The sequence below is a fragment of the Capra hircus genome, chromosome 7 (genome assembly GCF_001704415.2).
Source record: "Capra hircus breed San Clemente chromosome 7, ASM170441v1, whole genome shotgun sequence".
NCBI lineage: Eukaryota > Metazoa > Chordata > Mammalia > Artiodactyla > Bovidae > Capra > Capra hircus.
Genome location: NC_030814.1, coordinates 16,451,335 through 16,478,218, shown reverse-complemented (window position 1 = coordinate 16,478,218; position 26,884 = coordinate 16,451,335). Strand labels below are relative to the sequence as shown.

Below are 26,884 nucleotides of genomic sequence, written 5' to 3'. Positions count from 1 at the left end.
GATTTGGTGGTTTTGGAACTACAGAAACATTTTCAGGACAGTAGTCCCTTGACAAGACTTTCTGGCGTGGTTCTGAGTACACATAGCTTCTTGCCAAGGCTGAAACCTGGCCACCTATTTTACCAGGGGACACTCTGACATGGTTAGAAGGGGTCAGGATACCCTTTGTGGCTACAAGACCGAACCACGATTGCTTGACCTCCTTAGCCCCATGCTGGCTCTAAAATATTTAGTTCTGCATTGTTGATTCAAATCTTTGACAGGAAATAAAATTTCTGTGTGGAAAGCTGTTATTCTGTGACCTTTGTTCCTTCTATTAATAGCCTGGGAATGTCATGGAAAATACATTTAACATTCCCTTGCACATCCACTTCATGAGCACTGTTTGCAGTAAAGTTTATCAATCATTGTCTTAGGACTCCTTGACGATACAAATAGAAGAATTTTCAAGGAGAATTTCCTGGAGCCAGAAGCATGGTAACATGATATTTTAAGCTCACTGTTGGGCCCACAAACTAATCAGAAAATGAGAGAAATAAACTGTATCTAATACACTTTACTCTTCTGAGTAAAGACAAGATGCTGTTAGAAGAGTAAAGACAAGATGCTGTTACCTTGACTGTTCACAGTAGACTAACCACTGGAATACTGGCCAGCCTCTTTAGGAGCACTCAACACAACCAGAGGCTGGAAGAGGAGCTGACTCTAGAAGGTCAAGAAATACAGCTCTTTCATGCCTCTCCTCTAATTGTGGTTCCAGAGCACTCTTGTCCTTGAGTCATGCCATGACCTGGGGTGGTATTTTGATTCTGAGCATCCATGTCTTATTAGGTTATGCACATCATATTTTAATATTTAGATCAACTATGGAAGAAGTTCAGAATCTTCACCAGTCTATATAACTTTTGCCTGCCCAATCTATTGTTAATGACACTAAAGGAAAAAAATTTTCTTTGAAATACATAGAAGTATTTGCTGGGGATGATTGAGCACAAGATACCTGCAGTAGTATCTTACTAGTTGGCACCACCTAGAACTTAAGATATATGCAGCCTTGTGCCCTGAAGCCAGCTCTTGAAGAATGGAAGACATTTAAAACACATTATCAAAGCAGTGGAAAAAGAGTTCATTTCCTCAAATTTCAGAATCTATAACTATTGTGTCAAAGTAAATAAGAAAATGGTAAGTGATCTTCTGCCATGTATCCTGGGGCCAAGAACTATAAATATATCTTATCAATGCTGTGCAGTAAACACCATTATTATATCCATTATACAGAAGAGGAAACTGAGGCTATAGAGAAGTTAAACAATTTAGTCAAGGTGGTGTAAATGAAGAAGATGGGATCTAAACTGAAAAGGTCTGACTCTACCCAGAACCTGAATGAACTTTTACTCTAAATGTGTATAATCAGCTTGTAAAATCTATATCCTTCAGTAGAGAACTTGCTGAGTGAGAGACAGAGAGACTTGCTGAATGAGAGATGGTATGTTTCAGTCCCACCGTCCCTGGATCACTGCTTACCTATTGTAGAGCACAACCCACCTTGTGTTATTGTCCACAAATGTGCTCTGTGCAGTCACAAAGGGAGATACCAACAGGAACCGTGATCAGATGTTAACATTACTATTTCCTAACAGTTACCAAAGTCTGCACCTTGCTTTTGGAATATTACTGAAGTGCTGCTGCTGCTAAGTCGCTTCAGTCATGTCCGACTCTGTGCAACCCTATAGACGGCAGCCCACCAGGCTTCCCCGTCCCTGGGATTCTCCAGGCAAGAACACTGGAGTGGGTTGCCATTTCCTTCTCCAATGCATGAAAGTGAAAAGTGAAAGTGAAGTCACTCAGTCGTGTCCGACTCTAGCGACCCCATGGACTGCAGCCTACCAGGCTCCTCCATCGGAAGTAATAAGTTCCTAATGGTTCAAGGCACATATTTTGGGAATAGAAAAATACTTGATTTTTATAGTCATTCTCTCCCTTCATTATTTTAGACTCATGAACCTCCTGGACCTTTGTCGCAATCATTAAGGCCATGCATAAATATTCTGGCTCTCTTTCTTTTAGGACTGCCCTTCTCCAGCGTCTGGAAGTGACTTGCTTTGTCCAGTGAAAGATATGTAGAAGTGATCTCTGTTGCCTCTAGGAAGAAGCTTGAAGAGCCAGGGCATGCTTTGCTATCTTTATCCTTCAGATTTGGTAACGGGAAATATTCCAAACAGTGGCTACCCAAGGTGAGGACACAGTGGAAGTAGGGAGCAAAGCTCCCTGGGTGCATTTGATAGGGAAAGAAAGAAAAGCATTATAAGCAAGAAATTATCCAGCAAGACTTGGAATCATTCCCGCAGCAAAACCTATCCTATCCTGACTGGCCTACTCTTAGAGAAAATACTCACGCCTAATCTAAAGCCGTGACACAGTGACTATGGCAGAAGAAGGACACTGGACTTCTGACTATAGTGAAGGTCATCAAGGCTGCCAGCTAACAGGAAACATCCAGGCCCTTCCAAAAGGACTAAAGACAGCAGAACCGAAAGAAAACGCCCTCATGCCCAGGACTGAAACCTGGTCAGGATTTCTCTGGAAGCAGAAATGTGAAATTTCCAATTCCTACAAAGGACCCAAGCGGTCAGTAGCACCACAGAAGCCTCATATATTCCCATATGCCCTTGGACCTCAGTGAGCACACCATAAAAGCACTGAGGAGTTTTTTAACTAAAAATCGGCCAGTTTTTGTGGTGGTTCCGAAGCAGCCACTCGGAAGCACACTATTTTAACTTTCCTGACAGACATGATCCATCCGTAGACCAACCAGTGGCTTTTCTCTCTCCCTTTTCTCCTTTTCAGTAATCATTGAAAAGAGCTAGGGTTAGGGGTTAGGGGTTGTGAGTTAGGGGTTTAAACAGAAAGAAATTGAAATCCATGACAGTGATGACTTAATAATATTGCAAATTATAGTTTTTAGTTCAGGTAATTTAGCATACCAAATCACAGCTTAATTTCCTTCTGCAGAGCCCAGGCGTGTAAGATAGTGTACCAGAGAAAGGGGCACAGTGGTGTGGAAGGAGGGGGTGAAGACGAGAGTGAGGGAAAAAATATGTTTAAGACCCTCCAATGCAGGTGCCCTTGAAAGACTAATAAAAGCGTCCTGGAGAATGTAGCCGACACTTCGTTAACATGTGTGAGAGGCCCATGGCCCTCATCTCTGGGAGGCCAGGGGGCGTCCTGGCTTCCTTTTATTCAGGTGCCAGCTTCTCCCGCCTGGTGGAATGTGGAGTGCCCAGAAGGAATGCACAAAGGGCGCAGAGCCCTGCTGGCTGTGAAAGGAAAGAATGACTTTGAATGTGTCAGCCGAGCCAGCCGCCATCGAATGGCGTGTGTCCTTGAGCATGCTCCACACAAATCCTCCTGAAGGAACCTGTGGGTGGGGGCTGAATCACTCAACGATTTGTCTTAGGTTCTAGGACCAACCTTCTAGAAATACACCGCTCTTCAGTCTGCACTCACCACACAAAATATTCAAAATAGCTTCCTCAGGTATGTCGATTCATTCACCTGGCTGAAGCAGTGTCTGTGTGTTTGGCCAGAGAACTGGGGAAGAATTCTTCTGACTGAATTTCATCCCCAAATGACAACCTGAGTTCCAGTCTTGACAGGGTAGTGAGGGTAAGCCCTGGGAGCTAGCCTGGGAAATTTTAGTTGTTCAAGCCTGTCAGTGTCACCAAGCCAGACTGCAGCCCATCAGCTGGACCGAATGTGCACCGGAGGATCTTGAAGTCGTTACGTCCCTTTGCATGGAGCTGAGTTCAGAGTTCAGGGGTCAGATAACTAGGCTGGGTTTGTGTGTGTTGAAATGAAAGTTCTCAAATTCTAGGATGCCAAAGAATCACCTCAGTAAAAAAAATTCCTATGTCCCACCATATCCTCTCTGAATTAAAACCTCTTGAAATGGGGCAAAGCAATTGATTTTAACATGGTTCCTAGATTACTTCAAGAAAGACTAGAGTCTTTTTTTTTCCCTAATCTTCTCACATTTACCTGGGTAGAAAAAAGAAAGTGTAACCCTTTGTAAACATAAACATCACAAACACAAACATACCTGAGAAAACAAAGCTCAATCCAAAGAACTCATGTGAGTGAGAAATCATATCCTATCATTCAAACCAAGACACTTCTGAAACTGAAATTAGGGACTATCAATAATTACAGCAGGATAACAGGTGTAAACTGGGACTCTGCTAGGCAAACCAGGACTCATGCTTACCTGAGTTGTAAGACTAATCTAGGCAGAAAAAAATTGATTAAGATTTAGGTCACTAACCCAACAGAAGCTCTCATCCAAGCCTCAAAGCTTAGCAGTCTCTGCAAATATTTTAATAGGACCCTAAAGCCAGAGAATCCGGTTCAGAGGCTCACACTGGTTTAGGCAAGCGGGATGAACTCTTAGATCCCAATACCCTGGCTGGGAAGAGACCGGCAGAAACCGCGACCTGCCAGTGGAAGGACGCTCTCCGCAGTGACATGCATCCCCAGCAACTCCAGCAGTCTCATGACATGAAAAGGATTGGTTCTCAAAGGCAGAGAAGAGAAGAAACAAACCAGGCATTACTCTATACCAATATCCATCTGACACTTTTAGGAAACACCTTTCCCCGGTTTTTAGTTCTGTTCTCATACAGTCTCTACAAACCACCTAACAATTACTGTCATGTGACTTTTCTACTGGTTTCTTCCTAGAGGAACTACTGCAATATACTTGTAAGATAAAGGAAGAGTGGGCCGTGCATTTTCATTAAACAATGTAGATAAAGCAATCAGTGTACAAAGGATGCTTTAGAAGTGCAAAATAGTGAAATGAGAAAGTACGTTTTCCTAGGAAATTTCATTTATTTCTCTGGCTCTAATAATGATCGTGGCCTACAGCTGCCTTTTGCAAATAATTACAACGAATCTGCAAATAAATACAATGAAAGTAGAAATTGCAATACTTACTTCCAGATATTACTTTCATTTTTAAACTCAAAATACTGTATTCATTCAACTATGCATGTCTTCGTGAACAAAACTCTACTCAAAGCTTAGCAATCACTGCAAATATTATAATAGTGCCCTAAAAACTCTACTCTTGGCTCTGTGAGTAAACTCCCTAATATTGGAACTTCCTTCTTAAAATGTGAAGACCAAAGAAAATATATATGCAGAAGAATCTGAATCTTCATAAAATAACTTTTCTTCTAGAAAGTACACTAAGGGTAACTCTGCCTCTTCTGTGTATGGTTGCCTGTACCTGGAATGGAAGGAAAGCATAATTGGTGTGCTGACCCCGGGCAGTATCTGAGGAAACACTGAAATAATTACTAAATATTTGTATTAAGGAGGTATGGTGATAGTTACAGCAGAAGGAAAAGGGAAGGAAAGGAAAAGAGAACTCTTTCTTAGATGATTATAAAATACATCTTATCTACCTGAGAGAGTTAAAGTGCATTGGCTATGATTTTCAAAAACTGGTCTTAATTACCCTTGAGATCAGAATTCCATACGAGGTAAATATGTTTTTAGATAGTTTTCTAAAATATGTATAATTTACTCAAGGAAAAAAGGACTGTGTCCTCTGGAGCCAATCTAGCCTCACAGGTAAATACAAATTTAAGTAGATTTCTAAGAAGTATATTATGTACAGTGGCTGACAGCGTGGAACGTCCATGAAGAAGCTGGGAAGGTCTGTCAGTTAAGTACATAATAAAAATGTATTGGAAAAATAGATCATTTTCTCAGTGGACTATAATTGGCTATGCATAGTAAAAAAGTCTTATTTTTAAAAATGTATTCTGCATCCACAGACTTTTAAATCTCAATGCTGTGTTATTTTTAAAACTCAGAATGCTCAGCAATATTAGTCAGAGTGACAGAAGAACTGCCTGGTGGATGTCGTTCTATAATTTACAACTCTCTCTGACATCTTTTTCTTCTTCTTTTTCTTCTAAAACAGACTTCATCTGAAGCCATAGGTGAAGAGTTGAAGAAGATGGAGAACAAAATTCAGCTGTCCTTACTCAACTGATTGACGCTTTCAGGAGTGTCAACGTCCATTTAACTTTAAATATATATCCTCTTTTATTATCTAGGAAGAGTCTTCTATTATAAACAGAGACAGAAACAGAGAAAGGGAGAGAGGGAGAAAGGAGAGAAAGAAAGGGAGGCAGGGAGGGAGGAAGGGCGGGAAGGAGAGAGTGGGGAGGGAGAGAATTTTTCAGTATCTAGAGTAGAAACATTTATCTTGTTCTGTCATTTACACCTTCGTCTGGGAGGGACACCTTCTCTAGCCTACTCATTAACAGACTTCACCCTTCTGGCTCTTCACCATTCTATCAGCTCATCTGCTTGGTTTAACTTCGCTTGTCTCCTCTCCCTGCAGCCTAGATGGACTTCAGTGTCTTTGTGCCCTTTTTGTGTTTTCCTGTTTCTGTACAGATCATTCTGGGCTGTTGAGCTGCAAACTCTTTTGCTTTGGCTGCCGTAGACTCTCCTGTTCTGCACGTAGCCCTGGCTGAGCCTTCACAGTTACTGGACGATCTCTTCACTTTGTGTTGACCGGCCATCACATTCCTCCCAAGTGTCCTTTTAGTCTTTTTCCTTTTTCCAGAACCTTCCATCCCAACTCTCAGCTTGTAATAGCTGACTATTTCTCCCACTTTCTTGAGAGAGCCGACTTCACATGTGCTTCCCCAGTCCTCACCCTTTCACTCAGGAACTCCCCCATGGAACTTCATCCCTTCTTCCTTGCATCCATATCCATCACCTCTTGACCTTTTCTCTTCTGTCTCTGGAATCCCACCTTCTCCAGTGATTCCTTCTAAAATATGGAGGGCTTCCCTGGTGACTCAGAGGTTACAGCATCTGCCTGGAATGCAGGAGACCCGGGTTCACTCCCTGGGTCGGGAAGATCCCCTGGAGAGGGAAATGGCACCCCACTCACCCCACTCCAGTACTCTTGCCTGGAGAATCCCATGGACAGAGGAGCCTGGTAGGCTACAGTCCAGTCCATGGGGTCGCAAAGAGTCGGACACGACTGAGCAACTTCACTTTCTTTCTTTCTCCACTACTCAAGCAAACCCCAAGTTCTCACCCACTTTGTTAAGTTCCTGTCCTTTCTCCTGTTATCCTTTCAGAGTCAAACTATTCTGAAGGGCAGTTCATACAAGCTGCTGCCAATATGCCCTCAGCTTTCTGCTCCCACCACTCTAGGGAGACTATGAGCACCAAGGTCATGACTAACATAAGCACCAATGTGCATGACTTTTTTTTTTTCCTAGTTCTCGTCTTCCATGAGCATCTGCCATATTTAATTCAAGTAGCTTGTTTCTCACAACTCTTGGCTTCCACGACAAGGATCCTTTGGCTCCCCTCCTACCACTCATTGTTTCCACACATGCACACAGAATGGAAGGGGGAAAAAAGACGAGTGTCAAAGGAGGAGAGCAAGTGCATTAGTATATTTTCCAAAGTGGAGCTCAATATTGGCTCAAGAGTCAGCTGGCTAGGGTGGGAAGAGTAGATTCCAGCTGGGACTTAAATCATGGGCAGGTCCGGAACAAGCAGGAAGGGCATTTCATGTAGATAGCAAGGCAGGGCATGTCAAGAGAATCCAAGCAGAAGGTACAAAATCAAGAGTAGTACAACCACAGAATCTACAGAAAATTTATTACAGATTAGACACAGAGAACCACCAAAGATAACTCGAGTTTTTGGGTCTTCATGGGCAAAATAATTATGCTACGGGTAGAAATCCACAGACTCCAAAAGGAAGCTATTTTTAGAGGAAGAACACAAGTTCAGATTGAAATATCCTGCGTTTGGGGTTAAAATGGAACAACTTTCAATGTCTTAGAAAGAGGCAGCAGACTTGGGACAAAAGGCAAAACCAGAGATTTTTAGCTCCTTGAGGGAGTTAGGTCTCATTTCTCTTTTTATCCCTCAGAGCACCTAGCATGGTGCTTTGAACATTCCAAGAACATAATACTTGTTACATGGACAAATGAGTAAATGAATGGAAGTAAAAATTGTGTCATTATCTTCCCTGTTGTTGTTTAGTCACTGAGTCACGTCCGACTCCTTGTGACCCCTGGCCTGCAGCCTGTGAGGCTCCTCCGTCCATGAGATTTCCCAGGCATGAATATGGGAGTGGGTTGCCATTTCCTTCTCCTGTCTTCCCTGGGGTGACAGTTAATATTGTGGGCATAGATCAGTTCTCTAAGGAAGAACAAGTTTAGGAGTATCCCAAACTGGAGACAAAAGACAAAAATTGAAGAGTTTGAGTGAACAAAAAACCACACGTGCATGGGGAAGTAGAAGGGGGATCCTAAATGGTGGTTCAAAGGGCATTGGGATAAATGCAGCCAAAAAGTGGAAGCTCAAGTGAGGTTATTGATGTCTTCAGGAACTAGTTTAGTCAAGAGTTACAGATGGAAGCCACAAAGGAAAGAAAGAAGATCGAACAAAAGACGGGAGTAAATGGAGGCCTGAGATGAAAGGTGAATGAAGGGGTGGATGTTTTCCTTACAATGTGCAAGGATGGGCTGCACAGAGTGAACCTTTGTCATAGGTATGCAAATAATGAAGCGCACTCATACCTGAATATGTGGATGAATGAACTGAATGAATCATTCATATTAAATGTGAAAAATACGTCTGGATTGCTTTTTCTTTGTCAGAAAAATTTCACCTTCATTTCTGTGCTGTGAGTGTGTAAACAGATGCGAATGGGCTCACAGGTGACAAAGGTGGTCAAAACTTGTAGGATAAAAAACTTATCTCTTTCTAACATCTTCCTCTTTTTCCTGTTGTTATGGGGAGAAGACTCACACAGAAAGTTGGATCACTGTGCATGAGGCTGTGGGAAGGGGATTATTTATGAGTAAATATAAGGAATTTTGATTTCCCTATCAGTTGTTTTAGTATAAACTATAACCTCTCCAAGTGGCTCCCATCTGGATAGTTTCTTTTATTAAAACTAATTGTTCTGTATGTTTGGAAAATGCACAATTTTATCTTCATGGAGAAAGGCCTGTATAATGTCTTTATACCATAAAAAGCAAACATGACTTACAGAAACAGAAAAAAAACACCTGAAATCAATAAGCATCTATTTACTTTTCCCCATCTAAATGAGAAACAGATATCAAGAAAATATGTTAGCTCTGGGTTTGCCTTTTTTAACACTATGAAATTCATGCTGAGTGGAGAAAACTCATGCCTGATACGTTCAACTTATAGTACATTTCAAGGTGAATTACTAAATCCTCAAAACCTGACCTTCTAATGAAGGCACTGATGCAAGCAGAGTTGGTGAAGAAAACTACAAAGATATAAAAATGCATAGATATATGACCAGCTAGGGACAAATTTTGATGGAATTATCACCAGATCTCTCCAGACAAGGCATATCTATCAAACATGCCTACCCTAAGCTTTGATTCCATTAATTCCCCGAGAAAAGACATCAGGTAGAGTTCTGGATACCAGGTGTGTAAACACTAAGAGATTCTGATATTACGATATCTTTCACATAGAAACCCGAACACAACCCAACCAGATGCAGAAGCGAGTTTCCGCTGGGAATGCTACCTACCCTTTTACTACTGGTATCATTATTTAAACGTTTAATGTAGGAGAAACTGAAGGCCAAAAAAGAACACGCCTGCACTTAATTTCAAGTGACAGCTAATACAGTGCATTAAAGGTGTAATACTATACACATGGTAGTTATATATAAATAGTAACGTTAAAAGGGGTTACAACATCCCTAAGACATCCTAAGTCTAAAACACTTAAAAAGCACATTTGCAGTACAACTTATCTTAAATTATTTTAATTGGTTTCAAGAAGACTTCAGATTAGTAATGGGCTTTGACTTTTCCTGATTATAAAAGAGAAACACAGATGAATGCTTTTTAGGCAGCCTAATATCATTTCCAGGTAGACTACCACATAACCTGTCTTACTTAAATGCCATTAACTAGCAACAAATGTAATTTTCACATAAGTGTTTTATGTAAATTTTGTTTGCCTAAAGTTGTTAGTTCTCTTAATACATATAGCTTATGCAAAATGTCTTTGTTTTTGGTTCTTTCCTTGCATTCATTATACAGGAACTTTTTCAAAGAGAAAGGGGGAGAAAGAGGCAGAATGACAGAGCTTGAATACTTAGGAAACATTTTACCATAGAGCGTCTTTTTTTTTTTTAATAGTATGAAAAATAATCCAGTTACAGTCTTTAGCTCGATTACTTACAAATAAATTATCTGAAAAAAAAATCAAGTAAATCTGTCAGTTGTGGAAGTTTATTTTTCCATGTGTTATCTAGAGATAAGCCAGCCTGTACTATTAGATTTCCACTGACATAATTGTGCATGAATTCTGATCTGATTTGGTATTACATGGTGCAAAAGGTGACACATTTTCTCTAATATACCCCATTAGAAAGGAAAGAAATTGCCAAAGTATGAAATCTGAGGACCTTGATTCAGAAACTATGTGACTTTGAGGTCAACTCAGTGGAAGAAAAGAACTTGTTCAACTACCCCAGGCACTGAAGGTTGTGACAAGCAAATCTAATACCCACGGTAGTTACTCTTGTTGGATAATCAATAAAATCTTACATTATCAGACTGCAACAGCTGTATATTAGTTTATCTTGTTGCCTTGTATGTCTTCAAAATATTCAAGTGTGGAATCACAGAGAATACAGATGCTGTTCCCATTTCTAAATCATTGTTGATCAGAAGACTCAGCTAAGATACCAGAACTGAGAAATAGCATGCATGTGTATAACGTGCTGAATATATATTTTACGTAAGGCTACCTCACTACAACAGAGAAATATTAGCTCCAAGGATCTTGGAAAAGAGTTCTGACCAAGTTACTCAGAGTTCTTACAACACAAGTTTTAGAGATACAAGTGATCTTTGAAATCCTATGAGAAATGACCTTGAACAAATTAGTAAAATACCAGATGTGATCTGTTGGCAATTTCAAATTACATTTTCTAAAAAGTAGAAACCCTTATGTTTTAAGAAGGAAATGTTGTGCAACCTCTTTTCCTCACTTGACTTTTTCTTTTTGGCAGCCAGTCAGAGTAAGTAAAGCCTGACTTCCAGAACACAGGACTGGCATTCTGTCTTCCTTTGGTAGAGGACAATGAATGTCCATTACAACTTAAATAGGAATTTTAAAAGGATTCTTTACAACTTCCTTCCTACTCGGCAGCCCCTGCGCCCCCCACAAATTAGTTTCAAAGGAGAGCTTAGGTAGAAGATGAAATTTTTGGACTGCATTATCTCTGGACAGAGCAAAAGAAGAGATATTTAGGGAGCCCTGTGAGATTTCAGTGGAGAAGTCAAGAATGACAATTTAGTCAGTTCTTTGTTGCTTCTCATTTCATAAATCGAACACAAAAAGTGAAATAAAAATAAATATTAATAGCATGATAAAATTTAGATATATCTGGCAAATGGAAAGTGCTAGTTTAATTTTTGAGATAACCTAATCCAGCACTATGTCTGGATAAGACTTAGACAGTCTCCTGGTAACAGGCTTCATATTCCTGAAGGCTACAGGACACCTCTTAGAAGCTCGTGCTCTTTGGAAACTGTGGCTGATTTATTTTTGAAAGATAGCCACACAACACATCTTATCCCTTAGCTTCTTATCCAATATGACCTTGACACTCCTGTTGAAGAGGTGGAATCAAATTCACCTTCTCCTTGAATCTGGGCTGGCTTTACAGACTAGCTTGATGCGTATGGCAGAAGTGACATTCTTGTACTTCCAACACCTGGATCTCTTGAAACAATCAATTTTGAATTTTCTCTCTCAGAACCAAGCTGCCATGTTAAGAGAAACCTGCAAGAACCTCTAATCACCTGACCGAGCCGCCTTGAAGGTGACCACAGGCATGTGGCTGGAACCACATGAGAAATTCAGGCAAGAACAGCCTAGGTGAGCCCAGTTAGGCCACTGCATGGTGAAGACATGGACAATTATTGCTTTAGGGCACTATGTTTTTTTTTTCGTTTTGAAGGGGAGGGTGTGAGGTAAGGCTGTTATGCAGAAAAGGGGAGGCTTTGAGGCAACAGACTAGAGTTTGAAGTTTGGTTGTTTCCCTTCTTTTGTGACCTTTAGTGAGTTACTTTATGTCTCAGAGGTTTTGGTTTTCATCGAAAAATACTGACGACAGTAGCTGCTTCTCAACTGACCCATATTCTTCCAGCATCATACTCTCTTAGTGACTCTTTGAGCAAGGCCAGAATAAACATGGTTGCTCTATACATTTGTGCTCTGAACCAACTTTTGAGGCGTTAAAAATCTTTGGTTTCCCTTTACATTCATGTTCTTTGCTTCCACATTGGATCTGGGCTTCCCAATTGGAAGGGCACCGAATGAGTAAAAGACACTGTTGCCATCATTTGTCCAAAGCTCAGTCTACTTTCTCGAGACCTAGCATGCCGAAGAGGGCTGGACAGGCCCACAGGACACCTTCCCTGTGTATAAACAGGCTCTGGCTGTGCAGAATCGCATTCCAAGCGGGCTGGTTGTCGTCTCTAGGCGGGTCAGCAGGCTTAGACACAACCGGAAAACGAATGAGAGAATTTGTTTTCTCATCTCCGTTTCTTCACCATCCAGCAAGCTACCTAATTCCTAGTCTTAGCTTCCTCTCTATTAGACAAGTAAACTGGTTTTTAGGCTCAATTACTTTTCTAATTTAGTCACATTATCTGGTTTCTAATCTTAGCTGTTTCCTCATCATGATAATGGTACTTGCTCAGCCAATACACAATCATAGAGAAATTAACTAACGGAAGGAAGGGGAGGTTCTCTGAAACGCTGAAGTGTTCCACAGATGTAAGGATGCCGCAGGTAGGCAGCTCCCAGTTATCTAAAACCCCCAATATTCCCTTACTCTGTTGTGTCCGACTCTGCGACCCATGGGCTGCAGCACGCCAGGCTTTCCTGTCCTTCACTGTCTCCTGGAGTTTGCTAAAACTCAGGTCCATTGAGTCGGTAATGCCATCCAAACATCTCATCCTCTGTTGCCCCCTTCTCTCCTCTTGGCCTCAATCTTTCCCAACCTCAGGGTCTTTTCCAAAGAGCTGGCTCTTTGCATCAGATCTTACTCTAGCCACATAAATTTTTTCAATAATCATATTACAGAGATAGATAAATATATCTCTCAAATTTCTTTCTATTGTCACTATTACCATGTAGGTACAAGATTGCCATTATTTTACTGCTGGGGCTACTGTGGAACCTTCCAGCCCACCTCCCTTCAAGGTTCATCTCCTTCTTATGCCATCCTCTTCCCTGTTGCCAAAGTTTCCTTCATAAAGCACAAATTTCAAGACGACAGTTTCTTATTTTAGAACTGCCTTTGATTCTTCATTGCTTGGAGAATAGACTTCAAATTCCTTAGACGATGGCAAAAAACAGAGAGTGAAAAAGTTGGCATAAAACAACATTCATAAAACTAAGATCGTGGCATCCAGTCTCAACACTTCATGGCAAGTAGAAAGGGAAAAAGTGGAAAGAGTGACAGATTTTATTTTCTTGGGTTCCAAAATCACTGTAGATGGTGACTGCAGTCATGAAATTAAAAGACTCTTGCTCCTTGGAAGGAAATCCATGACAAATCTAGACAGCATATAAAAAAGCAGAGACATCACTTGGCCAACAAAAGTCCGTATAGTCAAGGCTCTGGTTTTTCCAGTAGTCATGTACGGATGTGAGAGTTGGATCATAAAGAAGGCTGAGCACTAAAGAACTGATGCTTTCGAACAGTGGTGTTGAAGAAGACTCTTGAAAGTTCCTTGGACTGCAAAGAGATCAACCCAGTCAATCCTAAAGGAAATTAACCCTGAAAATTCATCGGAAGGACTGATGCTGAAGCTCCAATACTTTGGTCGCCTGATGCAAAGAGCTGACACATTGGAAAATACCCTGATACTGGGAAAGATTGAGAGCGGGAGGAGAGGGGATGAGACAGGGGATGAGATGGTTGGATGGCATCACCGACTCAATGGACATGAGTTTGAGAAAACTCTGGTAGGCAGGGAAGGACAGGGAAGCCTGGAGTGCTGTAGTCCAGGGGGTTGCAAAGAGTCGGACACAATTCAAAACTGAATAACACAAGCCTTTGCAACCCTAAATTTCCCTGACCAGGACACTTTCCTCCACTTTGCTCCTGTGGCTTCATACATTACTTGATTTCACACCACACATCCTTGTGTATCCTTCAAGACCCAAACCCAATGCCGCTTCTTCTGTGCAACATTTGCCAACAGTCCTATGAATATGGTCATCCTCCTGTTTTGCCCACCCAGATTCTGTTCACTACTTTGCTATGACATTTTTCTCACTGTATTACAGCTATTAGCTTACATCACCAAGGGTCCCATCAGACAATGACTCCTGAAAGGCCTGAACGGTGTCATATTTATCTTTGTCTGCCTAGTGGCTTGTCCTTCAATATATGTTTATGGTAAATAAAAAAGTATCAGTTTTCAATATGAGAGACACAAGAGCAAATTAGTTCATCCTATATCTGAGACTGGGCTTCAAAGGGTGGGGCTAGGTTTCTGGATTTGGGAAGAAAATAACATTTTAATACTTCCTTTCTAAGACTTTGCTTTTCAGATAATATGAGGACACTGATTCACATAGAGGATATGGCATGGAATGCTGTACCTATCAGCCTAGACTAAATCATGTGTTTGCAGTGAAAATAGGACCTCAAAATCACAGATACCTATAAAAACAAAGGCTTATTTTTTGCTCAAAATTCATGATCATATGGGCTGGCTCCATGTCATCTTTACTCCAGAATTCAGGCTGAAGGGTCTTCCCTGATGGCTCAGAGGGTAAAGAATCTGCCTGTAAGGCCAGAGACCCAGGTTTGATCCCTGGGTCAGGAAGATCCCCTGGGGGAGGGCATGGCAACCCAATCTAGTATTCTTGCCTGGAGAATCCCATGGACAGAGGAGCCCGGTGGGCCACAGCCCATGGGGTCTCAAAGAGTCAGACATGACTATCAACTAATACACACACACCATGTCATCTTTACTCCAGAATTCAGGCTGAAGGAAGTCCTTCTCCATGGAAAGTTCCAGTTGCGTTTCAGAAGGATAGAGAGAGGGCAGAGCCAAAGGACAGCTCTTGAGCCTTCTTGTTGGGAAGTGGCATGGGTCAGCCAAAGAGAGGTCCATGGCCCAGCCTAAGATCAGTCGGCACGAAAGGGCAGCACAGAAGGCATTTTGCCATCGATGCTACAGGAGGTAAAGAGACAGCTGGCATCGTCACTACCGTGTTAAGGCCTCTAGAACAGTTTCCTATTGACAGGAATCTAAGGAGACTCACCCTGCTAACGTGATTATAGCCATAGGCATATACCTTTGTTTACTTTGAGTTTGGCTACAGCTGGAAAATTGCAAAGAAAAAAAAGTACCACGTAACTTTTATATCTATTAATTTTATATTAATTATGGAGTGCAGGGTAACACAAAAGGGGCAGTATTTCTTGCGTGACAAGATTCCGGCCCATGGAATCACTGAACCAACAAAACTGAAGAAGTACCTAAAGCTGTCTGCTCTAAAAATCTATACGACATTGTGGATCTTTCTCTTTATATGAAAATATCTTGATTTTTACAAACTGGAACTTTACCTGGCTTTGGATATCCCCCAAGACAAAAAGACTCGCGTTCAAACATTTTTTTGAGTTCATCATAAGACCAAGAAAAATAACCCACTCCCTGGCCACTGAAATATTTTGGTTAAGCAACATGTTTCCTGAGGTTGTGTTCTCATCAAATGCTGTTGCCACAGCAGATTTTCTGACCTCTCTTTAATATTTCCTCTTTTGCATATATTAATAACTTAATGACAATATATACCTCTATTTCCATAGCCAACTTCTGTTGGCAAGTTATCACAATCGAGGAAGAATTCCTACATTGTGAACTCCTTATAGAACCTGTGTCTTTAATATGGTGAAGGATTTCTTTGCCAAACAAACTTTCAGGCGGAATAGAGATCTTGGCACCCTGCGCTCAGATGGAGCATCTGTGACGCTTGGCAACACATCTGGTTCTGCTGCTTTGGTGAAGAAACACGCTCCTCATCTCAACATGCAGTGGTGTCAGCCCATGTCAACGACTCTGCCAGCGATCATGAAAAAACTGTGTCTATTTCTATGAACATTATCAACCTCCTGAAAGCCAGGGCTGACACACTGCTATTTCAAGAAGTCTTGTCAAGAAATGAGAGTAGAAGAGTCAATTCAGGGCTGCAAAACAAAGTTAACTAGCTTTCCAGAGGACCTGTCTTCAAATGTTTGGTTGACCTTCAAATGCAAATTCCACTTTTTTTCTTTTGAGGCCAAAGAAATCCAACTATTAGAGTAACGCAACAGGAAAGAGTCCAGGCAGTTCACTTTCGGTTCAGTCACTCAGTTGTGTCTGACTCTTCGTGACCCCGTGGACTGCAGCACGCCAGACTTCCCTGTCCATCACCAACTCCCAGTTTACTCAAACTTCAGAGTCCAATGGACAAACTCCAAATGTCCATTGAGTCAGTGATGCCATCTAACTATCTCATCCTCTGTCATACTTGATGGATATTCTTGCCAAGTTACCTAGGTCAATCTTTTCATTTAAATTTTTGTCAGCTCACCTGCCACTCTGGAAGAGCACGTGGGAGGCAATATGTGTGTGTCTACTTGCTAGGTCGCTCAATTGAGTCTGACTCTGCAACCCCACAGACTGTAGCCCTGCCAGGCTCCTCTGTCCATGGGATTTCCTAGGCAAGGATACTTGAGTGGGCTCCCATTTCCTTCTCCTGAGGATCTTTCCATCCCAGGGATCGAACCTGTGTCTCTTGCGTCTCCTGCATTGGCAAGTGGATTCTTTAACAGTGCACCGTGGAAGGCAGACAGCTACCTAAGGAGTTCAAGGCTGGAGAAGGGCTTCCGCAAGCTGGAATGCGTAACAAAGCTTTCCAATTTGTTTACAGGTAGGAACCGATAGGCAGCTGGAGTCCTTAGATAACCCTTTCAAAGCTAATCCTGCCTCGGATGACCTTAACATGCAACCATGAATATTTGATCCTTTAAAAAAAAAAATGACAAAGCATTAACGATGCAGACTTTTCAAAGCATGAACTCAACAAGAATTTTGGAGAACTCTAGGAATCTCACTATGTCTAACCCTCATCTAATAAAGCCACAGCAGCTCCCATTTTATTTGTTACTGTTTTGTTCTGCCAAGTGAGTATTTCAAGAACTTATTGCCATGAAACTGAAAAGTCATAGTCAAACAGATGTCAAAAATAACAAGCCTATTGCTGTGTCAAAAAAACCACTCCATAATTTCAATATCAAAGCCAAACATCAGCATTCTAGTAGAATCTTACTTTTGAGCTGAATTAAACTTTATTTTTACTTGAAAAATTTGCATATATCTCAGGTGTTTGAGGAAAATAGGCATTAATGTCAAGAGAAATGTGGTGAGAGCAACAGAGATAAGACTTTAGAAAGATACTTTATAGTCTCTGGAAAATAATTCCGTTTCCGTTGCAAAAAAAAAATGGCACAAAAAGTTATTTACATATGTGTTTATGTGTTTTCTTCTGGGGAGAAAATCCACAGCTGTCTTCAGATTCTGAAAGGGTCTGTGACCTAAATAAAGCTAGTATCCTGTGTCCCCGTGCTTTGTGGAATGAAACATTTTAAGAAATAGAATGAATGTTGTGAGGAAGTGGATTTCCTTTGTTGAAAAATGAAGTTAACCATGGTTTGGTGCCCCACTCACCAATGAAGAATAATAATAATACTTTCCTAAATAGGAAAGTAACCCACTGCACTAGAGATGGGTTCTAACTCACTCTCGATTTGGACAAGCTTTCTGAAATAAAAATTAAGGCAATCTGAATAAAAACATTTGTTTTGTTAGATTCTGCTTTTAGTTTCCACATTAAATGAAAAATCATATAGCCATATTTATATAGCACAGTAGGACTAAGATAATAAGGAAAAATTAGGAGCTCAGATTTAGGGCTTTCTGAGAAGTATAGAAAATGAAGTTTGAAGTGTTGGTTCCTATTGTTGCTGTAACAAATTATCTTAAACCTAGTGGCTTAAACAATGTAAGCTTATTACCTTACAATTCTGCAGTTCAGATGTTGAAAATGGGTCTCACTGGGCTAAAATCAGGATGTGGGCAAGGCCACATTTCTTTCTGGAGTGTCTAGGGGCCTTTCTAGTTTCTAAACGCTGCCCACATTCCTTGGGTTATGGCCCCTTCCTCCACCTTCAAAGCCAGTATAGCTGCTTACCTCCCTGCCCCGCCCACCCCACTGCACTCCCGCTTGGTGTATGCTTGATTCAAGCCGGTGCTCCCGGCTTGCCTGTGTGTCTCCACTGCAGCGCGTCTTCTGTGGCTGCTGCTTCTCCATGGTCTTTGAACTTCCTGTGCTCGTTGAGCCTGGGGTTCAGGGCACGTACTTTCTTGGGCAGCAGATCCTGGGGCTTATGGAACTTCCTGAGGTATTCTTCCTGAGTCTGGTTAATGACGGTGAGAATAAGGGCAGTGAACTCGTGGACAGTGCAGATCTTGGAGAACTTGGAACACGTGTCGCCTGTCACTTTGGCGATGTACAGCTGGGAGAGCTCCGCTTCAGGTGGTCCGGGTGATTCAGCAGCTCTTCCTTCTCGCTGGGAAGGTTCTGAGCATTGCTTCTGGCCATAGTTGCACAGTGGCTGCCAGCTGCTACCCACTCTGAGGGTCTCTGCCACTTTTTAGGACACTTGTTATGTTGGGCCCACTCAGATAATCCAGGATTAGCTCCCTATTGCAAAGTGAGCTGATTAGCAACCTTCATTCCATCTGCCACTTAATGCCTCTTTACAATGTAGTGTAACATATTCTCAGGTTCTAGGGATTAGCAGGGACCTCTTAGGGGGCTATTATTCTGCCTACCACACAGCCCCTCAGCTGGTATGATGGGAAAGAGCTGAAAGTGAAAGAGAAGAGTGAGAAGAAAAGGAGACAGAGGTGTAAATAGCCCCTTGCTAGCTGGGATGGTATGTTTCCTGATTGTGCTTCTACAGACCATCCCTGAGATCATTTGCATCTATACTCTGATTTTTTTTCCCCCTGGAAAACATTAAGGAAGAGTAAAGATGCGATATTGGAAACCTGAGTGTTTAGCCTTGGCTCTACCACTGACTGTCTACATCACCTTTGGCGATTCACTTAAGTTTGTATTAGAAGCATAGTTTCCTCTTTAAAACTAGGAGAGGCAGGGAGGGGGTGCACTGGGATGTGCTGAGTGTCAGGGGCTCAAAGGAAGGGAGCTCTCATGAAACTGCAGGGGTTCCAGCAGCCTGCAAGGGAGTCCTGGGATGAGAAACACCTGGGTGCCCCTGGTGCTAGAGGGCCCTAATCCCAGACTCCTGCTAAGGACTCTGGTCCATGCCCTCTATCAAACAAAGCTCAGGCATCATGAACACCTCCCCTGATGCCCTGGCCAGGGTCACCTTGGCATGGAGCCTGGCTCCACGGGCCAGCTGAATGTGTTGGACGGACTCTGACCCAAGGGCTGTGCAAAGAGGCAGCCCCTGAGAAAGCCCACAGGGTGGGGGGTGTTGGTGAACCACACGTGCATAGCCAGAAAGCCTCCGACCTTCCAGGAGATGGAGGCCCAGGGCAGCAAGGCAGCCTTCTTTCACCTGTCTTGGGTATCCTCCAGTGTCAATCTTGCTATGATTCTAGTTGGAAGGAGAGCCTACTGACTTGAGGTCACGTGTCTATCTGCTCAGTGGGTCCAGGCACCAAAAGGAGGAATGGGTCCTTTCTCACTTATTGCTGATTTTATTCTTATTTGCTCTTCTCCCCAGGAGGAAGCAACAAGGGTAAAGAGCTCATTGGGCTCTCTGCATTCTTAACCATCCCTCATAGCAGAGGTGAATCAGATAATAAGCAACTGGAGCATATTGTGTGTGTGAGAGTGTGTTTGCACGCACACACGTGCATGTGTGCACTCAGTCATGCCTGACTCTTTGCAACCCCATGGACCATAGCCTGCCAGGCTCCTCTGTCCATGGAATTCTCCAGGCAAGAATACTGGAGTGGGTTGCCATTTCCTCCTTCAGGGGATCTTCCTGATCCAAGGATTGAACCTGAACATATTGTATTATGACTGTAAAATATATCTCAGTTTATACCTCTGGTCTAAGATGTTTCCTATCATCTTTGAAAGGCTATGTCCAGGCAGGCAGGATTTCCTAATTTGTTTGCTGCAAGGTAGTTATATCAGGTTGTAGCAAAGCAAGGAATGCAGAAACTGCTCCCTTTTTGCTTTAGAGCATGGGTGGGACTAGATGGTTGTATTAGGCAGAATTCTAAGATGGCTGTCAAGATTCCTACCTCCTGATGTATATATCCTATATAATCCCCTGCCTTTGTTTGTGAGGGGGATTTGGGAATATGATGGGATAGTCATTGTCATGATTAGGTTATGTTACAGTTGACTTTTAAAAGGGAGAGTATCTTTGGTGGGCCTGACGTTATCAGGCGACCCCTTAAAGCAACAAGGCTCTTGAAGAAATGTACTTGACGTATGAAGGAGACTTGATACAGGGAGATTCTCCACTGACGGATATCAAGATGGGTGGGGCCACGGCAAGTAGACACTAGGTGCAGAGAGCCAGCAAGAAAGCAAGGCTTCAGTCCCCTCACTGCCAAGAACTGAATTCTACCAACAAATTAAAGGAGCTTGAAAGTGGATTTTTCTGCAGAGCCTCTAAGCAAGAATTCAGCTTGACTGAAACTTTGAATGTGAGACTGGGCAGAGAACCCAGTTGAGCCATACCTGGACTTCTGATCTACTGAACTGAGAGCTAATAAATGGTTGTAGCCAGAAATAAACTCACACACCTATGGTCAATTAACCGACAACAATAGAGGCAAGAACATACAATAGAGAATAGATAATCTCTTCAATAAGTGCTGGGGAAACTGGACAGCTACTGCCAAAGAATGGAATGAGAATAGTCTCTGACACCATACACAAAACTACATTCGAAATAGGTCAAAGACCTAAATGTAAGGCCAGACACTATAAAACTATTAGAAGAAAACACAGGCAGAAAACTCTTTGACATAAATTGCAACAATATCATTTTTGAGCCACTTCCTAGAATAATGAAAATCAAAACAAAATAAACAAGTAAGACCTAATTAAATCTAAAAGCTTCTGCACAGCAAAGGAAACCATTAACAAAATGAAAAGACAACACACAAAATGGGAGAAAATATTTGCAAACGAAGCAACTGACAATGGATTAATCTCCAAAATATAGAAACAGCTCATGTAGCTCTATGTCAAAAAACCAAACAGTTCAATAAAACAAATAGGCAGAAGATCTAAACAGACACTCCTCCAAAGAAGACATACAGATGGCCAAAAAGCACACGAAAAGACACTCAGCATCACTAAGCACCAGAGAGATGCAGATCAAAACTACAGTGAAGTATTGCCTCACTCTGGTTAGAATGGTCATCATCAAAAAGTCTAAAAAGAGTAAATGCTGTGGAGAGCGTGTGGAGAAAAGGGAACCCTCCTACACTGCTGGTGGGAATGTAAATTGGCACAACCGCTATGGACAACAGTATGGAAATTTCTTAAAAAAACTTAAAATAGAACTATTATATGATCCAGCAGGCTTACTCCTGGGCATACATCCAGAGAAAACCATAATCTGAAAGGATGTTCACTGCAGTACTATTTACAACAGCCAAGACATGGAAGCAACCTAAACGTCCATTGACAGAGGAGTGGATAAGGGAGATGCGTCCATGAATATCATGTAATATTGCTCATCCATTAAAAAAATGAAATCTGCCATTTGCAGCAACATGGATGGACCTGGAGATTGTCATACTAAGTGAAGGAAATCAAAAACAAGTATCATATGAAAGCACTCATATGTGGAATCTAATTTAAAAAGATACAAATGAACATATTTATAAAACAGAAACAGACTTACAGATACCCAAACAAACTTGCCAAAGGGGAAACAAGGAGGACAGGGATAAATCAGGAGCTTGGGATGAATACACACACACACACACACACACACACAATCTGTGTATAAAGTAGATAACTCACATGTTATCTACCTCATACACATGTGATGTGATGAGTTGGACCATAAAGAAAGCTGAGCACTGAATAATTGATGCTTTTGAACTGTGGTGTTGGAGAAGACTCTTGAGTCCCTTGGACTGCAAGGAGATCCAACCAGTCAATCCTAAAGGAAATCAGTCCTGAATATTCATTGGAAGGACTGATGCTGAAGCTGAAACTCAAATACTTTGGTCACCTGATGCAAATTGACTCATTGGAAAAGACTCTGGTGCTGGGAGGGATTGGGGGCAGGATGAGAAGGGGATGACAGAGGATAAGATGGTTGGATGGCATCAATGACTCAGTGGACATGGGTTTTAACAAGTTCTGGGAGTTGGTGATGGACAGGGAGTCCTGGTATGCCACAGTCCTTGGGGTCACAAAGAATTGGACACAACTGAGCAACTGAACTGAACAGACTCACAAGGACCTACTTATAGCACAGGGAACTATACTCAATATTCTGTGATAATCTATATGAGAAAAGAATCTACAAAGGAATGAATATATGTTTATATATAACTGAACCATTCTGCTCTACACCTGAAACTAACACATTATAAATTAACTATACTCCAATACAAGGCTGTATATTGTCACCCTGCTTATTTAACTTCTATGCAGAGTACATCATGAGAAACACTGGGCTGGAGGAAGCACAAGCTGGAATCAGGATTGCCGGGAGAAATATCAATAACCTCAGATATGCAGATGACACCACCCTTATGGCAGAAAGTGAAGAAGATCTAAAGAGCCTCTTGATGAAAGTGAAAGAGGAAACTGAAAAAGTTGGCTTAAAGCTCAACATTCAGAAAACGAAGATCATGGCATCTGGTCCCATCACTTCATGGCAAATAGATGGGGAAACAGTGGAAACAGTGGCTAACTTCAATATTCTGGGCTCCAAAGTCACTGCAGATGGTGACTGCAGCCATGAAATTAAAAGACGCTTACTCCCTGGAAGGAAAGTTATGACCAACCTAGACAGCATATTAAAAAGCAGAGACATTACTTTGCCAACAAAGGTCCATCTAGTCAAGGCTATGGTTTTTCCAGTGGTCATGTATGGATGTGAGAGTTGGTCTAGAAAGAAAGCTGAGTGCCAAAGAATTGATGCTTTTGAACTGTGGTGTTGGAGAAGACTCTTGAGAGTCCCTTGGACTGCAAGGAGATCCAACCAGTCCATCCTAAAGGAGATCAGTCTTGGGTGTTCATTGGACGGACTGATGTTGAGGCTGAAGCTCCAATACTTTGGCCCCCTCATGCAAAGAGTTGACTCATTGGAAAAGACTCTGATGCTGGGAGGGATTAGGGGCAGGAGGAGAAGGGGACGACAGAGGATGAGATGGTTGGATGGTATCATTGACTCGATGGACATGGGTTTGGGTAAACTCTAGGAGTTGGTGATGGACAGGGAGGCCTGGCGTGCTGCGGTTCATGGGGTCGCAAAGACACAACTGAGCGACTGAACTGAACTGATACACCAATAAAATTCAGTTCAGTTCAGTTGTTCAGTCGTGTCCGACTCTTTGCGACCCCATGAATCGCAGCATGCCAGGCCTCCCTGTCCATCACCATCTCCCGAGTTCACTCAGACTCATGTCCATTGAGTCCGTGATGCCATCCAGCCATCTCATCCTGGGTCATCCCCTTCTCCTCCTGCCCCCGATCTCTCCCAGCATCAGAGTCTTTCCAATGAGTCAACTCTTCGCATGAGATGGCCAAAGTACTGGAGCTTCAGCTTTAGTATCATTCCTTCCAAAGAAATCCCAGGGCTGATCTCCTTCAGAATGGACTGGTTGGATCTCCTTGCAGTCCAAGGGACCCTCAAGAGTCTTCTCCAACACCACAGTTCAAACGCATCAATTCTTCGGCACTCAGCCTTCTTCACAGTCCAACTCTCACATCCATACATGACCACAGGAAAAACCATAGCCTTGACTAGGCGGACCTTAGTCGGCAAAGTAATGTCTCTGCTCTTGAATATACTATCTAGGTTGGTCATAACTTTTCTTCCAAGGAGTAAGCGTCTTTTAATTTCATGGCTACAGCCACCATCTGCAGTGATTTTGGAACCCCGAAAAATAAAGTCTGACACTGTTTCTACTGTTTCCCCATCTATTTCCCATTAAAATATTAAAAAACCTAGAAATCTTATTTTAATATTTTACAATGGACTATTGCTAGCCTTAGTAAATAAATATTTTAAAATGTTTAAAAAGCCTCTAAGTTTGTGATAATTTGTTATGAAGCAATAATACTAACAATACTAATGATACCACTAATAACATACTACTAATACATTTTAAAAATAGTAAATAAAATTAACAATACATACACACAAAATACTAATAATACCAATAAGCTAATACAATGGTATTTCAGTTAAACATAAAATAGGATTTTTTTTTTTGTCTCCTGTTTTCCTGCCTTTCTCCAAAGCTTTGATCTGTTTTCCTACCATGAAGTTATTTCACTGACTATAACTAGAAAATGCCGATTTGTCCGATTACAATCTTGTCTCATACCACTTATCAGAGTTATCTCTTCCCTTCCCCCTCACGGTTGATTTGAGATGCAGAGATGTACTCATCTTGGGTATGTTATATACATGGAGGGCTGCAGAATCAAGCCAGAAAACACAGATTTTGAGAATTAAAGCAAACAATCTGTGTTTTGAAGTAACTCAGATATGTTTCCTTCATACATCTAGTTATCTTGAAACACAGTAACCTTGACGTCATGGCTGAAGAACAAAAGAGAAACAATGTAAGCACACACGTCTGAACATTTAAATATCTTTTATCGATAAACATTTTTAGAATGCCATGCATTTGGATCTGTGCATTTCCTGAGGAAAACCTGCAGTCTATCTTCTGCTTCCTGATACTGCAGGTGGATCCCATTACAAGGGTAGGAGACACCACAGAAACCATGCCTAAACTTTTAAAGCTACAAAACAGAAAGCTGGTCTTCATTAATCAGATGTCAGGACCATGCAGACTGACCACTGTATTACTATGCATAACACGGTGAAAAGCCCAATTAGATAGTTTGTTGATAGTTCCATGTAGGTAATTTATCTAAGCCTTATTTGCTAAGATATTCTATTAACCACAAAGGCAGGATTTGGTATCAGGTAAGAAAATCACACTGTGACTTTGGGGCTGATGGCTGAAAGAATGCCTTACCACAAAGGGAACTAGGAATGCAATATGGTGTCTTTCTAACTTTAAATTCAAGAAAATTTCCACCCCCCAGTATAGCTTAACCTCGTGCTACCACACAAGGCAGATATAAGTGGAAATATTACCAAGGCAGTGGTTCATAACTGAGACTCACCATTGCAAACCCATATTCTCTGCCTCTGTGAAAACCATGGAATTGGATTAAGAGAGAGGCCATGTAATTTTAGATTTAAGCAAATGTGGACAATGGATTCTAGAATGAAGGATAAATCTGAGCATCACAAACCCTCATCTGAATAATGATTAGCTGCTTTAATAAAAAGGAAGAGCTCACACACAAAAAACCTCAAAGTCCATAATGTGGAAAAATCTCAGGATCTGGGAATCTAGGTAAATCATGATTGTTCTGCCTTTACCAATTTTACCCAAAGTCTTCCCAGGTGCTAAAGGCAGCACTAAAGAAAAGCTATCACGAAACTATTATGTTAGGCCATTATCATCTTTGCCTCAATCTCTTATACCTGTGTCTATGCCAGCTATATAATTATGATGAGGGAAAACACTCCAAGCTCAAAAAAAGTGAACAACTTTGGTTTCTGCTCACACGGACCTTGTCAAGTAGCCAGTGACTTGTCCTTTCATTGTGAGTGACTAATATCAATGCTGGCTCTAAAGAAAGACACTTTTCATAATCGTCCAACAATCTGCTAAGTGAAAACATATGGATGGGCTTAGGCGAAGCCTGCCAGGGGTCTTTGTTGAATGGAAAACAGGTGCTTTCATTCTGTGCCACGTAATACCCCATTTACCCCCAAGTCCAAAGGTTACAGGACTAATAGCTGCCTTGTGGTAATCAACGAAAGCCAAGACACTAGCCCCGGTGAAACATCTGGGACATATTTTACATACTTGCAACATATGCTTCAGGTTCAATTAAAGTGAGGCTTTGGCACATTTATTAATCTTTTTTACTTTTATCCTATAAGAGGACCCACTGACCTGACCCCACTATTATACCATATGAAAAAACAGAGAAATAATGAGAGTTAGAGGTCAGTACCTGCTCGTATGGCAAAAAAACACATTTGTTTTCTCATGAAACTCCATTACGCGTGACTCTATACACAAACTTTAAATAGAGGAACCAATGAATTTTTCAAAGTAGGAAATTAACCTTCTCCCACTCAGACACTCTGGTAGCCAACACTTACAACATTTACCACTGCGAGAATCAGCCGAGATATAGAAGCTGGTAAATAGAAACTTGAAGTATCCTTTCATATTTTCATTTATCATAGTAAAAACTTTATATTTCCAGAATACACTCTAAGATTCTTCCCTCTATTATTCAAGTCCCTAAAAGTCTATTGTAAATTATTACATTTGAGATTTTCTTTTTGTTCAGATATGGTTTTTATATTATCAATTGTGTTATGAGTGAATAAAAGCAAAACCCTCTT

General features: G+C 41.5%; 1 protein-coding gene across 8 annotated transcripts in view; it reads right to left on the bottom strand.

Moving 5' to 3' along the window:
• MCTP1 (multiple C2 and transmembrane domain containing 1) overlaps positions 1-26,884 on the bottom strand; it is a 557,812-nt gene that overhangs the window by 49,498 nt on the left and 481,430 nt on the right. The gene's annotated exons all lie outside the window — the stretch shown is intronic.